Source organism: Buteo buteo, chromosome 2 (genome assembly GCF_964188355.1).
Source record: "Buteo buteo chromosome 2, bButBut1.hap1.1, whole genome shotgun sequence".
NCBI lineage: Eukaryota > Metazoa > Chordata > Aves > Accipitriformes > Accipitridae > Buteo > Buteo buteo.
Window position 1 is genome coordinate 4,069,446 of NC_134172.1, and position 17,266 is coordinate 4,086,711.

General features: G+C 45.4%; 1 protein-coding gene across 1 annotated transcript in view; it reads left to right on the forward strand.

Moving 5' to 3' along the window:
* The window catches only part of SEC22C (SEC22 homolog C, vesicle trafficking protein), a 64,289-nt gene extending 48,018 nt beyond the window's left edge, over positions 1–16,271 (forward strand). The window contains exons 12-13 of the transcript XR_012652676.1: positions 15,599–15,890; positions 16,012–16,271. The gene's annotated coding sequence lies outside the window, so the exon portion shown is untranslated. The remainder of the gene's footprint in view (positions 1–15,598; positions 15,891–16,011) is intronic.
* Positions 16,272–17,266: the final 995 nt, after the last annotated feature.

Here is a 17,266-nt window from a genome sequence, read left to right on the forward strand (position 1 = left end):
TCGCTGCTCCCCTGCTCTTGAAGAGGGCAGCAAGCATCCGACAGGGAGGACATGAAACTCAGGTTTTTTGGTAGGGGAATTACAGGGGGAGGAGAGGGAGATGAGCAGAGATGAAGCTCTGTAGATTTTCTCCTCGGTGCCGGTAACACAGGCAGGGAAGGAGGGTGGGAAGCACTGCCGGAGCGAGATGAAAGGAGGTGTGTGAACCAAGCAGGGCCATGGTGGCTTGATCTTGGGAACAAACCCTTCCTCGCCTGAGCTCTCTTAGGGGTTGATGTGCGAAAACTCAGCTTTTGAGAGGGAACAGGAAGGGAAAAAAAATAAGCCAACTCAGAATAAGCAAACAACCACACACAAAAATCTTGGTGCTGCTTTGCTCTCTGTGGCTTTGATTGACTGCGACAGGCTGGTTTGGAAAATGATGTCTCGTCTTCACCGGCCTTGTGGTATCACACCACCAGGTGAGGAGACCTGGCGGGTACCGTGAACACCCCACAGGAAATTTGTCTTTCAACATGTAACATTTGTGTCCTCCCTGGTGTCAGTCATGAGGGACTAGAGCCTCAAAACCCTCTTTTTTGCCACTAATCCTAATCCAATGCAGCAGATAATATTAGTGTTGGTTTTCACCTTTTTTTTTTTTCTTTTTATATCCACACCGTATATCCAACAGGGTTAGACTTCACTGTTGTGCTAAATGATGTCCATGGAGGGGGGCTGCAGAGACTTACAAGGACTAAGAGCTCCAAATCTATGGCATTTGGCATCTGTTCCTGCAAAACTCTGATCTCAAATAGTGCTTTCCTAGCTAAGCTGGTGATGGGTGGGATCAGCAGTGGGATCAAGCCAGTGCAGGAACTCTTTGCCTCCAAGAAGAAGCCTCAAGAAAAGCCAGCACCAGGACTGGAAGGTAAGAAACTGCTGCAACCAGTTCTGCTGTAGCATGTCCTGCATCCTTGCCTGAGCCTTCAACAATGAGAAATTGAATTAAACCCTGAAAAGTTCAAATGCTTTAATATGAAAAGCTTCTAGCCCTTTGGAAGAGAATTTCCTTCTGGATATTTCCTTCTGGGTGCTCTTTGCAGCATCCAGAAGGAAATACCCAGATGAAAATACTCAGTGGTATATCTCTTGTGTCTTGGGTGCCAGCATGCTGCGTTTTCTCCTTTCTTCCCCCGCTCAGAGCTGTTATTTCTTGGTGAGGGACCAACAGCCCGTCTCCCCTGGAGGAGCCTGTCTGGTTTCAAGCTCGTACCGCAGTGTTTTAAGCTGCTCTGGATAAAAGTGAAGTGCCCTTAGAGGTAGACAATGATACTTGAATCCTGAGACCAAACTCGGGTGGTGAATGAGGGACAGGAGAATTGCAAGGAATGAACGACATCATTGCCTGAGGATGAGGTGTTGAAAATGGCAGTGATGGACTCTGGGCACTCGGGCTGGAGAAGCTGCTGATTTTGGCTAGTCTGAACCCAGGAATTGCCCATATTTCATTTGACCTGATTGTCTCAGAGCATCATATAATTGCAAGGCCTCTTGTATCAAATCTGGCTCTTGGTTTTCAAAGACATGGACGTTTCTTCTTGAGCCAGGCTGGGTCTTTCTCCCTTAGTATTATAAAAGCCATTCAGAGAGCAGCAGGATAACAGAGGTCACACCACGCTGCACCAGGCACTCAGGAGACCTCAAGTCCATCGTCACTTCATTTTTGACACAGTTTTCTTGAATTTCCCCAAAGAAAGAGCAGATGGATGCCTTTAAGGAACCTACTGTAGGCAGGGTCCGAAGCGCACTGGTACATGCATAAGTGCATATTTGTGTGCAATGCAGCCTTTGAGAAGCTGGAATAAATATTTGTCTCAGCAGGTATTTAGCAGTGCCTGTATTAGCTGACCTTGAAGCTGACACCAAGCCGTGGCCATCACCCCATTTTCCTGATTACTTCTCGAAGTCTTCATGGGTCAGTGGGCAGAAATGGTGCTGCTGGTACGTCAGTGATAAATACTGTCCCTGTGCTGCTCTGGTGCCCAGATAAAGCCCAGGCACCACAAGTTTTACAGGTTGCCACTGGGTTAATTTGGATTTGTTCATGTCTTGAATACTGGGGCCAGTTTATAGTGTTTCTCCCCAGAGAAAGGACGTAAGGAAAGGATGCAGTCAGGTGCGGCACTGCTGCACTAAGTATATTCACCACAGGGTTTCTTCTTTTTTTTATTTTGTAGGCAGTCTCTGCAGCATGAAACAGAATTGACCTGGTTTCTCTTGAAAGGAATAAAATAGGAATGCAGGCTACTTGGAATTGTTAAAAAGCCTGGCTTATGTTATAGCATGAGTGACAGTGCTCTAGCCAGGTTTGCATCCCTATGTAGATGTTCTTCAAGACCAGGAACAAAACTGCTTCACCTAAGGGTAGGTTGTTTAAAGAAAAGTAAATGTTCAGACACTCTGGTGATGACACCCACATAAATATTTGGATAGGCAGAAGCCTGCCGTGGCAGGGGGACTATACAAAGAATGCCAAATGCTCAGCAAAGGATATAAATGTATAGTGGAGCAGTTCACCAGGTTATTCCTGATGTAAACACAGAAATGTGTTTATAACCCAGCAACCATGACAAGATTCTCAATACTTCAGAAAAGTTTGATCCCAACACTTTGGTGCCTCTTCTGTGAGCCAAAGGCAGGTCTAGTACAGTGGAGGTACTGGTGCAACATCTGGACCGTATGAAGTAGGTCGCTGCTTTTCACCTGGTTATTTCTGCTTAAATTGTATTTAGCTAACCCCTAACCCGTGCATATTCATTTAGTAGTCGCCTCTCTGCATCTGCAGGTGTCAGAAAGGAAGAACCTGCCATTTCACTCAGTCCAGCTCCATTCCCCTTATGTGTTTCTGATTTCCAAGTTAAATTTGTCCAGCTTTAGTTTCCACTCTTTAATTTTTGTCCTGCTAATGAGCCCACCAGTAACCAGGGTTAGCTTCCCCTTAGGCATTTACACACCTCGGTCAAGTTTCCTTTAACTTTTCCTTCTGTTAACTGAACAGATTCAGTTCTTAGCTCTTGTAAGGAATTTTCTCATGTCTATGAATCATCCTTGTGGTTATCAGCTTCTGTATCTTCTCTCTTTTTTTTTTTCTTTCTCAGCAGTCTTTTAAAAATAGCTGCATCACTGTCCTCTGACTGCAAAGTGTGACCTTTGGGCCATGTAAATGACTTCTTAGAGAGATCCGTGTTTCCATTTGCATCTGCTTGTGGTATTTTTAACTCTTTCAAGCAAAATAGAAAGTGGCTCAAATTGCAAATAAGTCCCTGTGATTACTGACATCATCCTGACTGAGGTGGGACCTCTTAAACATCCAGACTGCCACACACTGATTGGAAAAGCCAAGGCGGGGAGCTGAAACGAGCTTGTTTTCCCTCTGCATCAGCTGGGATACAGCCCCTTGGATGCAGATTCAGCTCTGCAGATCTGCTCCACTCCTCTTGATGACTTGGGAGAGCTGGTCTTGACTTTCCTGGGAGCTGCACTGGGTTTCGTCGATGTGTGTGATTGTTATAATTAAAGGCAGCATTCTCACTTAGGAGGAAACTCAGAAGTTCCTCTTAGTCTTTCTGTTGCTCTCTTTAGCAAAACCAGCCCAAAAGAAGAAATCGAGTGATTTCACAGCTCTGAAGTGCATTGAAAATGTCCAGTTTTTTATATTCTAAATGAAGAACAACTGTCATTTTTCTTTGCTCTGTTACCATGGTCTGCAAAAGCCCATCTGATGGGTACTGTGAGATCAAAAGAATTTATTAATGGTGTATGTGAAGGAAGGGAATTGGATCAAACTCCAGCCTGAATAGGAGCTGCGTGTACCTCGCTGGTTAGTGTGTATGTGGCCTCGCTCCCTTCATGCCCTCAGCAAAACCAAAGTTGTCACTTTTACGCAGCCTGCAAGGGGGAAAAAAAGGAGAATGAGCTCTCTAAAACCTCACGTTGATTGACCATAGCTTATAGCTTATGTCCAGGGTATCATGGCTTGGAGGCATTTATTGCTGGTAGGGAAAAAGCAATTGTCCTCAGCATTTTTGGGTCTGGAAACGAATTAGCCTGTCAGACTTTGCTGAAGACTGGGTGGGCTGCTCTTGTACCGGGGAGGATTTGCCTAGCCTTAGAGTGATGCCTGGATTTAGGCTTTTATGACTGGGAATGCCAAAGAAAGGCAAACGGCTGATGAACAGCTCTGCAGGTCTCTGATAATGTTATTAAATGGTCATGGCCAAAAGATATATCTTCATTTCTTTGCTTTCCGGAAAGCCCTGTGACCTACATCACAACCAGGACCAGCAAAGGCTTGGTGCCAGGTTCCTTCACTGGGATGGAGGGATGCAGTGGCGTAGAGCCGGTGCCAGAAATTTTATCTGTTGCGTCCTCAGTGTTCTAGTATATCTCTGCCCCGTGGTTTTGAATGATATCCTTTACACCTGCACTGTGCAGAAAGCTTTGACAAGGGGCAGGATTATGGCGGTGTTGGATGACAGCGAGATGTTCTCCTACTGCACCCATGGCTTTGTCCTTGACCACTTGCATCTTTGGGCCATGCTTCCTTCTGAGCTGTGCTCTGTACAAAAGTAAATCCCTTAGAGCCACGGCTCATTTAACTTGGGGTAGCACTAGTTATCCTCATATTAGACTGCATTTCCCAGGGATTAGAGGTAGCTTGAAGGGACCGGTGGTGCCTTTTCTGAATTGTCCACTAATTCCTAGGAAATGTTGCTTGGATCCCAGCCACATGGCTGTGTGGTGGTACAGAGAGAGATGCTCAGTGTTTCTCCAGTCCTTTGCAGAACAAGGGCCAGCCTGGTTCTGGCCAAAACTTTTTGTGGCTTTTGGGTCAAGGGTTCTCTGGATTTTTGCCACATACAAGCCAAAGCCAGGCTGCTTCCACCGTGGGATGAGGAAGGAGAGGAGCGGGCTATGGCATGAAGCTGCTTGCTCTTTCTGCTCCCATAGCCAGCCCTCACTTGGGCATTAGGAGAGAAACGTCCCTATTGCAACGCTCAGGAGGAGGACTGAGTGCTGTTGAGGTTTCCGCAGCAAGAAGGAGCGGTGGTGAGGAGGGTTTGTCCCGACCCCAGGACTCAGGACGTGTTGATTCATATCCCTTTGGTACCACGATTTTCAGAAGCGGCGTGTATCTCTTCCAGCTAAAGTGTGTGACAAGGAGGGGTGAATAAATGCTGCAGGCAGCTGAAAGCCCCAATGCTGAACTCAGCTGTTGCACTTGCAGGTTGTGGGACCAAACAAGGGGCATCCTTCCAGGGGACTGCTGGAGAGGTGTCGTTTCTGAACTCAGGGCACTGCCAGCCTCAGTCCCCCTCAAGAAAAGGGGCAGGCTCATTTCTCGGAGGTTTCTATCAGTCTTAGGAGCAACGAGACAAGCGGGAGCTTTGTCAGCATTTTGCGAGCCGCTTCATATCTCGGGCAGCATCAGTTCTTGTCAGCTGCCTTTCTCTTTTTAAGTGGGCTATTTGTTTCTCCTCCCCCCTGCCCCAGTCTTCAAAGTTACAGTCTCTTTTCTCAATAGCAAGAGGATGTCTGCTTTCTATTTTAAAGCTGTGGTCAGAAAACACGGCTGGAGGAAATGGCTCCAAGATTGCTCTGAAACGGTGTGGTTATGTCATCTGACAGCTGTGCTTGGGTCTTGGTTACATCTTTACATCCGCAGTTTACCCTCCTCCGTGACCGGGGAGCTGCCCGATGCACAGCGCTGGCAGCTGACCCACCAGCAACATCAACATGGTGTTTGGGGATATGTTGCTTACCTCGGAGCGAGAAACAAAAACATTTAGATAAGAAGAGAAGTGTGGGGGTGTTTCAAGCTTTTATTGCAGTCATGCACATGTACTCATAAGCCACGATCCCGAAACACAGAACACAACCTTGTGGTGAGCTTGCTCAGTGCTTTCACATGCATGCATCGAGCTGATGTCTCTGGGAAGGACCAGGGCTGTCCTTCCCTTCACTCATGGAAGTTCTCTTCTCTCTTTCCACTCTGTTGTCCAGCACTGGATGTCTTCTTTACTGTAGTGAATGTCTTCTTTACTGTAGTGAATCTCTTCTTTGCTGTTATCCTTCATTTTGGTGTAGCCCAGATCTGTCCCTACAGTTTCCCATGTGTCATCAAATAGTCTCTGAAAACCCCTTTACCGAGCAACAGCCCATGCTGATAAGGTGGATGATCGCTGGGAAGTGTCTGTGCCTTTATTTGTTTACTGGTATAGAAACATCCTATTTCACTGGAGAGGTTACGTGACCTCAGTTTCTTATGCCAAGTGAGTACCATACTGTTTTTAGAGAGGGGTTGTGAAAATAAAGGTTTGAACTTGGTGAAGCCCTCGGTTATGAGGACTGTAAGGACCTTAAGTGCTTCTTACTGTCATTTGTCAGCTTTGGTCAGGTTTTTGAGATCACTCTATTTCCCAACACCTCCTCTGTGATGGTCTCTGTTACTCCTGCTACATTGCAGCCTGGCACCTGAGAGCACCAAGAGGTTTCTTGAATATTGTGAAATGACTAAAATGTACACAGGAGATACAACAGTGTAAGACTGTGACCATAACACATGGGTGAGAATTTCCTCTCAAAGACTGGTCTTCAGTAAGAAAAGAAGTTTTCAGGTAGGGGAAAAATACTTTCTATTGACGAAAGCAAGTTTGGGAAGGAAAATCCAACCCATGTAGGAAACCCAACCTATGCAGGTGCATATTGCACATTGTTCTCATAAGAGTCAGATCTGATTTTGCAGAAAACAGACACACTGACTCAGACCACCAAAGTGCCCCTTCTGTAAAAGGAGACTGTGGATGGACATTTCCCCCAGGCCTTCCCAGGTCAAGGGAATAGTCACCTGCCTACATGCTTCATTCCATCTTGAGAGAGAATTAAGGCTGCTCCAGTTTAGCAGTGTGTTTTCCTTGAACTCCCTACTAAATCACTTCAGCTGAGCTAATCCCTTTGATTTTGCCTGCAGCAATTTTGGAGGGCCCATGCAAGCAGCTTGGCCAACCACCAGTGGACTCATCCAAAGTGGGAGAAGAAACATGGTGGGGTGGTTTGTGTCATCTTTCACCAGCACAGCTGGATCTGGAAGACTTTTTCTTTTTGCCATATACTTTTCTTTTTGTCATTTGCCTATAGCCTGAGGTCTTATGTTTCATCACCAGAGCTTGATGCACACAGCAGAAATTGTGTAATTACACCGCTGTAATTGCACCCACACTAGGGGCTATGCTGGTGTATTGAAAGCATACTGCACAACCAAAATGGGTATAACCAGCAGCTCAAATGTCTTCTTGTAGATGGTCATACCATACTGGCCCTTCTCAACTAACTATGCTGGTCAAACTGGCGCCATGCTGGCCCTTTTCACAACACAGGGGCTCTGGAGGACAAGATTTCATAGAAGACATGTCCACTTCCATCACTAGTTACACTGGTACAAACACTGTGTTGCCCAGGCCTTATAATAATTTCCAATAATTTTTTTTCTTTTCTTAGTCCCATTTGAAAGAGAAGAGACTTTCACTTTTTTTTCTTTAACAGGTTCCACAAACTGAACCGACATAACCGCTCCCCTTGGTATCCTTTGAACACCTTTCCTTACTCTGCCCACCCCTGCATTTGTTGCAGGGTGCAGTGATACAGGGAAGGGGATAAGGGATGAAGTCAAAAAGCCGCTGAAAGTCCTGATTTTTGCATCATCCGAATCTTTAATAATTCCTAGCAATATTCCATTTATATAGCACCTTTTATCCTGAAGTGTATCACAAATTCCATAAATAAATGCAGTACTGTGCTAAGGAGGTCTTAGATCTGTCAAGGCTGCAGCCTGAGGCTCTGTAACTGCAGGTATTTCTCATCAGAATCACTTTGGTCTTTCTCTAACCTTCATCCTGTAGCAAAGTGCTTACAAGGCTGTCTTGAGCAAAGGCGGACCTCTGGCTAGCATCAACAGGAGGGATGCTCGCTGGGGCATGAGGCTAGAGGAAAAAGTCTTAGTTGAACAGAAGGATTGAGGAAAGATGTTGCAGGGAGAAAGAAATGCCCCAACCAACCCTTGTGATTAAGCCTGTGCCTCTCAGAGTTGGTGGAAGCAGAAGGTACCTATAAATCAGGGCTGGGCTGCATCAGCAGGGAGGAAATGAGAAGATGGGGGGTCTGGGAAGATGGGGGTTGTGAGTGGAGGGTCATGAGGGTGATTATGTGAGGGATGGGTAGAAGCATGAACTTCTTCTATTTGGATGTAAATCTATCAGCCCCAGAGTCAGAGAACAGGACCTAGCAAACAACTACAGACATGTTATCATCTGGGAAAGGGCATTTCCCTCAGTCACTGGGTCATTGTAGGGACCAGTGCACAAAACCTCTGGACTATCACATACCCCAGTGACGTGACCACCTGCGAATTGCTGTAAAATGAAGGGCAACGTGACAAAGGAATGAGAGATTCTGAGCTCTAACTAAGAGAGTTTCTCATTTGAAATAATGGTGGATTAGAAACCGAAAAGTTATTGCTGCCATAAAGTCAACCGAGATGATATGGCTCCCTTGCAGTTTACTCCCTCCGTTTAGAGGTGCTTTGACTAACATTCATAAAGGCTGTAGTGGTAATAGCAGCAGCTTCTCAGTTATTAGGAGCTCTCGGAAGGATCTTTGTGTGCCAAGCAACCATGCTTTTTATTAGCATTATTAGTGTGTGTCAGTGGTGGGCCTCTGTTTATGCTGGCATTAACAAGCATTGGGAGGAAAATTGTGTTGTCAGGCGCAAGTCAAGCAGAAATAATGGTACTTGAATTCTTTGCATCCATGAAGTGATAGCATTTCTGGTCTTCAGCATCTATTTTATGTTTATGTGTGACAGCAAGAATCTTGCCTTACAATATCCCAGTTTCCCTATTATGAGTTCAATTTTTTTTTCTATAAAACTGCTTGTTTCTGGGGTTAAGAGCTCATTGTTTGCAGCCTTCACCTCCCCTCTGAATGCATTCTTTTTTCCGACAAGTAAAATCTGGCCTCCAAGCCACATCTGGACTACAGAGATCCAACACAAGCTTCTGCTACCCTGCTCTTTCAGGGAAGTCCCATCATGTTAAGAGAAACTCAGCTGATGTGCAGCTGCATTTTCAAAGCGTGGATATGTACTTGTGTTTCATGTGTGTGCCATGTCTGGAAAGAAGGACATTCAAGATTTCAGTAGAGCAGCACATTTCGGAGATCTGGATTTACTCCCATGTTCTGTTACTGACTCCCTAAGTGACCTTGGGGGAATCCTACACTCCATCTGCGCCTCACCTTCCAGTCTGTAAAAGAAGACCATGCTCCTCTCAATTTTTCTACCTTATATTTGGATTAGGAGATTTTTTTTCAGCAGGAATTTTCTGTTACTTTATGTAGTTTGTGCCTAGATCAGCGAGGCCTTGATCTATGCCAGCATCTGCAGGCAAGTGTCAGAGCATCGGTTCTCTCTCTAGACGACCACAGCAGTGCCAGCTTTCAGCACGGGGTTTGTGGCTTCGAGGCACACTCCTGACAAAAGGACACGTGCCAGCGCAGCAGCATCCCTGCAGCTGGTAACGCCGTGGTGACTTACAGGAAAACATCTTTCAGGTTGAAATGGCCACAGTCGACTTCTTGCCCTAATCAATAACCCCCCAAAAGCACATAATTTTTAATTCCTTTAATTTGTCTTGGCTCCTTGTTTAACCTGAAAAATCAGGATGTAGACAAAGCTCTCCTCAGTTACTCACCTCTTGCTGTTATTCTCTGGAGAGCGAACGCTAGTATAACCCTCATTTCTGTTCTGAATATATGTTTGAAATCCATCAGGAGCAAACTCTGCAACCCCTTTTTCTTATTTTTTCAGCTGCCTGCCTCTGTGTATGCCCAGACAGCATATACCTCCTAATGCATTTGCTTGATAAGTTTAAAGGACCTCAGTGTAATTGATTTTTCACTGCTAGTGTTAGTCCAGGAAATCAGAGCTCACATCCCTCCTGCCAAACGAGGAGGATTTATGGTTGAGGTAGAAGCTGTGCTGCCTGCTCTCAGGTGATTCCCGACTTTGGCGGTTTCTCGTCGGCACGCTCAATTTCTTTGCCAGACGTGGATGCTGAGCGTTGAGGTGTCCTGGTGGGTGACAGGGAGGCGCGTTCAAATCTTGACGTGGGCTGAACCCGGCGGGGAGGGACGTCAGGGACTCCTGCATAGCGTGGTCCTCCTCAGGAGGAGGAAAGAGCCTGCGTGTCCTTTACGTGAAGTTCTGTGCCCAGGGCTGGTCTGTGCACAGCGGGTGATGTCCTGGCCTCCGTGACGTCTGGTCAGACTGCCCTGGCCCTGTGAAGACCTTCCCCCAGCACCACGTGGAGTTGTGGTGGGGAATGTCCTCCTCCATCCAGGAAAAGTGGGACACGAGAACTTTAAACCAGGTTCTCCCATAGCATTTTACACCTGTAAAACCACTTGGGTTAGAAGGTAATGTTTTCTTAAACATGACAGCTTTATAGCACCTGACCCAAAGGCTGATGTGCTGTCAGGAAGACAACCTACCCCCTTTTCTCTCTCACACTCTATTAATAGTTAGCAGTCTTTCCAAACCATTACGTACCTTTGGCCTGGTGTTTAGTAGCAACTCCTTGTTCAGCATCCAGGGACCAGTGATTTTTTAAGATGCTTCACCCAAGCTCAGCCCAGCTTCTAGGAGCATCCAGCCTCTAGGTGAGCAGAGGATGGCCACAGCACAACATCATAGCAATATAGTCTATTGTATTTTCTCTACAAAAATAGATCTAAAGCATGTCCCAGTCCCATGTGCCAGCTTGGTTAAGACATGTACGCTTCTGTAACCAGCGTTGTCCAGTGGCACCATTGTGTCTAGAATGATTTTTGAGTCTTTCCCAATCAACGGCTCAGATACCCACTTACACCTCAGTCAACAGTATAAGACACAGGACTGGAGTGACATTCAGAATTGCACTTCTGGATTTAAAATGATTCATCTCAATCATGCTACCATCATTAAGGCTTATAGGAATGAGCTATTTTGACATGCTTAAGTCCTGCATTCCTATGGCCTTACGGGTGTTTATTAGCTTTAATTGCAGGGATCTGAACAGTACAACCTTTGCGCTGGACCCGTGGACAGGTTGCCATCCATCAGCTGAGCGATGGTGACTTGTCAGGTGATCTTTCAGCAGGGAGCAAATGTGAAGCGAGGAAAGAGGTTAAGACAACTCACACTGGCACAAGCCAAGAACACATTGATTAACTCCGGACTGATAACTTGTTCTATAACTTGTCACCCTTTAAAACATTGTATTTATATTCATGCTGATATATTGCCAGCTGCATTAAAAATAGACCAAGTGTGTAGCTTTTAGTCCGCCAGAAGGAGAGTTTTCATACATTTAAAATCTTCACCATGACTAATTCCTCACCTGGCTTTTAAGTGCCCCCAGGCAGCCTGTTTTGCCAGAGGTGTCCAGTACACCCTGAAAGTATCCTCTATGAAATAAAACAAGAGAGAGATGCGCTGTTCATCAAAGCCCCATGAAATGCAGACCCCCTTCATCCAAGCGAGTCTCGGGGAATGGAAAGTAGGTTGTTAAGATACTGGGAGCCCGACGTGGATGCTGGGGAGCTTTGGGGACAGCAAGACCACCGTGGGCTGCTCCGTTGGCTCTGCGTGGGTGGCACGGGCCGGCAGGAGGCGAGTGCAAGGGATTGCACAGAGTCCTCCTCCCACTTAGCAGCTGGAGCGGTTGGACTTGATGTGATGCCTGCTGTGGAGGGTTAGGCTGGGAAAAAGATGATTTTCAGCCTCCTTTGGATCCCATTTGTCAGGAAACTTTTGACAAAGAAGGAGAGCAGGGGGCTGCTGAAATGCACGTGCCCTGGAGAAGACTTTAGTCTTCATTAGTTTCATTAGTCTTTCTTCTGCATCCAGGCAGGAGAGGGAAGAGCTGTCTAATGGGAGAAGACTTTATGGAGCATAGATTCTAAAGTTAAGTCTGTAATGTTTCATTAAAACAAAAACAAACACAAAAAAAGTCAGTTAGAAAATCAGTAAGATACTCATACTCCTAAGCTGAGGTGGTCCAAATAGCCTGTATAACAGGACCCTCCTTTTCTCTGCCCATCCTATCTTTCCTACTGAAAGAGTAGGGGGAAAATACATTTCATCTAATGTCAGATGTTTAAAAGATAGCTGCTAATTTTCAATTAGTCATCCAGGCTCTTTCTATATCAGTCAAGAGAAGCAGATACTTCCAGAGGGTAGTTCAGTCTCTGATGATGTTTTTTAGGCAGTTGGGTGTGATTCAGCCACGTACCAGCAAGTTTATGACCTTCAGATAAAATTTAGAGGTTGGACCCATGGATGGCACATGTTTTACAGGTCTCTGGCAAGGTACTCTACAATCCTTATCTTTTATTTTTCTCTTTCTTTTTCTTTTTTCTTTCGTTTTTTTTTTTTTTTTCCGAGCAGCAATAACTGCTTGCACCTCTGATCCTGAGATTGGTGGTTCAGTTCCCTCCTTCATCAGTCAGGAGGACATTTGTCACCTGTGCCCTGCTAAAATGTGCTCTGATGTATTGCATGAGCCAATTCCCCTGATTCTGCCTCACAAATCTCTGTTTGTCTTGTTCATTAACATAATTACTTCCCTGCATTACTTGATGCCTGTAATAAAAGTCTCTGTTCCTCCTGTTGAAAGCTGTAGAGGTCGATAGCATGGTAATAAAAAAGTCAACAATATGGGTGACTTAACAAATGACTTTCCCTTCAACTATTTGGCTGGTTTAGCAGAGCTCCCTTTCCCCAGTGCCCTTGGCATCAAGGGAACTCAGAACTTCATGTGCTAACAGTTTTGCCTGATGTAGAAGGCGCTAGAAACTCCTTTAGAGAGCTCACCTTGATTATTTGCCTTGTGATAGCTAAGAGCAGATGTGAGGTAAGGGGAAACTCTTTGCATTGTATGGACCAAGATTCATTCCTGAATGCAAGAATGACATTCAGTGCTAGGAATGATGGTATGAGGAAATGGAAATTGGTTTTTAAGAAGGCTTTATTGTACACTTGCAATTCTGAGTCCTGTGAATTTCCAGTTTCCATTCAAAGATTATTTTTGCCCCACTCTGCCTATTTCCACCACTCATGGAAATTATTTCAGAACTGGAAAATAGGTCTTACAGTAAGATCTCACAAACTCTATCTACCCTGCTGCAGTCAATAGGGGGATTGATTGCTGTCTTTAAAAGTACATCACTGAGACGGAAATATTGGATGCTAATGGGTTCTTTAATCTAGAGAAGAACACAGCATAGCAAGGAGAAAAATATCAATGGTGAGGGTGATTCACTTACTAGAGCAAACTGCTAAGGGAATTATTGTTTTCTTCATCTTCAGAAGTTTGTGATGAGCTCTATTCAGTTGACTAAACCTATGTGTTTAGTGCCTTTTTCCATGACCTGGGGTATGTGAGACATCTCTATGGGGCTGGCAGGACCTACAAGGTACTCAGGGTCTTCTGCAGTGGCAGCTAGACACACAGTGGGAGAGACCTGTGGGTCCCAAATGGCACTAGAAGCCTGCTTTCAGGCAACTAAATTATATCCCTAGGCTCCGATTATGGATTTAGGGGAGAAGTTGGTACTTCAAGGGAGCAATATGTTTGACCTATATATACGTCCTCTTTAGGATGAGGTGAATTGCTCCCTTGACTGATGTTATATGGGGTGAGGAGCTCAGATAGAGGCATCTACGCCTACTGAGATGGATGCCACCCAGAAAGCCTAAGGGAGGATCTGGAATTGAACCCTGGCTCTCGTGTCCATCTCCATTGCCTCTCTCACAAGAGCAAACTTTATAGAATTGCATGCTCCTTTTATCCCGGTTGGGAAGTCATGGTGACCTGTGTGCCTCAGCTCTGACTTCTAGGCCATTTGATACCTTCTGCATTGAGCAGGCAAATTGCCCTGCCTCTGCAATTAGAGTAATTAGGGAAAGTGACGTTTTGAGCTACTGGCAACTCTAAGAATAAAGCACTTCATTTGAATCAAAGTGCTCTGATCAAATGTTGAGCATTAAGATAACAATAGAGCAATTAAGGAAATTTTCAAAATTAAAAGCTTGTGTGGGTCGAAGTAGATTCTTTCAAAAATGTCATCAAAACATCTGAACTCTTTAAGAATGCTTTTCCTTTTGTTTTGAAATTGCTCATTTAGGAGAACAACACGGTAACATGAGTGTATCATAGGTTGGTATCATCTGTTCTTCTCCACTGTTCTTCTCCATTCCCTAGAACAAATGTTCCAAATCCCAGTACAATGCGGGCAGGGCTGTCTCCCACACGTGGGACTAAGATCAAGATCTGACTGCTGAAATTTCCACCAGCCTACACACAGAAGTGCCTAGAGCACATCTAGGGACAAATGCAAACAAAAAGTTGTCCAGCAAAGGTTATTCTCTTTGGCTCTCATTCTTTTCTGAAGATTAAAAAAAAAAAAAAAATGTAGAAAGGCTCACAGGGGCTGAAAACTTACCTAATGGGCTCCCACTGAGTGTGAATTGTCCCAGTCTGCACTGCTGCTGTGTGAAAGAAAGAACCTGAGGGTGGAAAACAAAGGAAATCAAGCCTGGAAAATAGTACAGATTGCACCTTGCTGCAGGCAGTGAGATATTTACTGTAAGACACCCTGTCTCAGGTTGATCAAAAAGGCTCTGTCTCGCTGACAAGTGAAGTGATTTTCCTGGTACTGGGAAAAGAGATGAACTTTTAGTGAATGCCTCTGAGCATAAACGAATGCAGAGCTCAGGAGTCTCTCTGATTCTGTAATGAGTCCAGCTCGGGCTGAAATCATCTCACTGCACGGAGAGACATTCAGACTTTCCACTGTTGGAATTGTGTGGTAGGAAACAGCTTTTCCTTGATTTGGCGTGATTCAGCCAATATCAGCTTCTTATGCAATTGAGATGATCTTACAAACCTGTTCCTGAGGTAAGGTAGAAAAAAACCCGCCCAAGCTCTCTAGGAAACACTGGATTTCATCGTACGTTCCGTGAGCGAGGGCTCCGGAGGTAACCTAAACACACGTGGCCTCAGCTCGTGAAGTCCCAGTTGCTTTAGCGGAGTGATCCGCTGGGATAATCAGGTTCTGATTTGCCAGGAAGGTCATTTGTTTCTCATTAACCTTCAGTTTGTGCTTCTTTTGCTGTAGCTGAGCCCCCACCCGTCCTCAGCACAGAGATGCAGGTTGCCCCAAGTGCAGGGAGTGGGAAAGAGTCTGATATTCCCTTCAGAGATGAAGAAGGATGCTCCCTCTCCACCCGCCCCAGTCCTGTGGTGTGGGGTCAGAGTCACATGGAAAAGGAGGGTCTGGTCCCTTCATGTGATATGGTGGGGAGGGACAGGGAGGTATCTTTTAATTTTAAGCATCTAAAAGTCAGATGACTGCATCTGAGTTCCTCACGCTGGGGTCCCCCTATAACCAACAGCGGTGCGTGAGTAATCCCTTCCAAAGGGTCTTGTTCAGACTGACCTTGGGGTCTTTTTTATTTTAGGGTGAGGCGAATTGCCCTCTGGATGTGCCCATTTCCCTCTATTGACTATAGAAGGAGACTGGGGTGAGAAGCTCAGGCTTAAATATCAGCGTTTTAGACTTCCTACATGAGACCCCGAGGTGGGCCTGGAAAGCCTTCCTCCTGCCTCTTCTGCTTTATTAGGTCAAGCCTGGTGGCCAAAATGTCATCATGGTGCCTGTAGCTGTCACCTTGTGGTTTGGCAGATATGAAGTATCACCTGCTTCAGGATGGAGCCAGCGGAGGATCCCCAGCCCAGTCAACCAGCTTGCAGGTGAGTTTATGCTGAGAAGATCAGCTTTCTGGCTGATCATCTGAAATACTGAAAATTACATGAATAACAGTGAAAAGGATTTTATTTTGTGGTGCAAGGTTGCTTGAATTTGCAACTCCAGGCATTCAACTTGGCAAAGGAAGAAACCTCTCACCTCTTCTGGGACTCACCTGACTGGACAGACCCTTCCACCATGGTGTGGTCCACCCCTTCTACACTGCAGCCGTGGCAGCCATGCAGCTCAACCTGTTCTAAAGAGGCATCCAAAACAGGCGAGAAGAACCAGTCATCAGAAGTGCCCATTTGTCTCCACTGACTGGGACCTCCAGTGCTTTGCCCAGCTGGAGATGTCCACACTAGAGACAGTGATAAAACCATTTAGGTTGTAAAAGACCCTTAAGAGCATCAAGTCCAACTGTAAACCTCACACTGCCGAGTCCACCAATGTTGGGTGAACTGAATCCCACCTGGTATAACCTATGGACCGATTCCAGGCGGGCCACACCTAGGAAATAGGGCAGATGATGGTCTCAAATGCTGACATCGTGATGCTGGGCTTCGTACTGCTAAAATGACATCAGAGGACAGGTATCAGCTGTTGTCTCCCTCCTCTCACCTGTGAACTCTGAAATTTAGTGATCTGAGGTGCGCTGGATTTTCCTCCTGCGCCTGTTTTAAGCAAACGATCTCTGTAGCCCCCCTGCTAATCTGGGCCATAGCTTGCTGGTCAAGAAGGGTACATTCCCTCTAGACCCAATAAGTATTTCTTTGAATTAATTTTGTATTTCAGCTATGTCATGACATAAGTCAATTCCTTTTAGAGCTTGCACTGGCTATTGCCAAAGGTCAATACCAACAAAACTGCAAAAGCTTTTTTGGTATATATGAGGCATGTTGGAGCACAATTTTGGACAAAGAAGAATCTTGTTCTTAGTGTGTCTGCTTAAATGTGACACTTTTCTCAGGCTGGTTATTATCTAGGCACAGAAGGGTAACTTTTTGAACTTTCACATTTAGCTTGATAAAAGCAAGATACAGTCTTCCACGAATGATGATAAGTGGTTTCTGTGAAAGAGAGAGAGTCTGTCTTGCTCAGTCACTTTTCTTCATCATTGTTTGTGTACATACACATTCAACATCCACAAAATATAAAAGTCAAGCAACCAAAACCTAATGAATGCAACAATGAAGGTTGCTTACCCATCCTGGGGTGGAGGTTCAAGGTTCATATTCTTTCTGCCCTGTTCTCCTTTTTTCCTTATTTTCCCATCAGTGGAGATAAAATTGGAAAAGGAAAAAGCGAACACCAGAGAGGAGAAACCAAACATCCAAAATGCTGAATAAGCATCCACCAGTTCCCTCCTGAGAGCTATAAT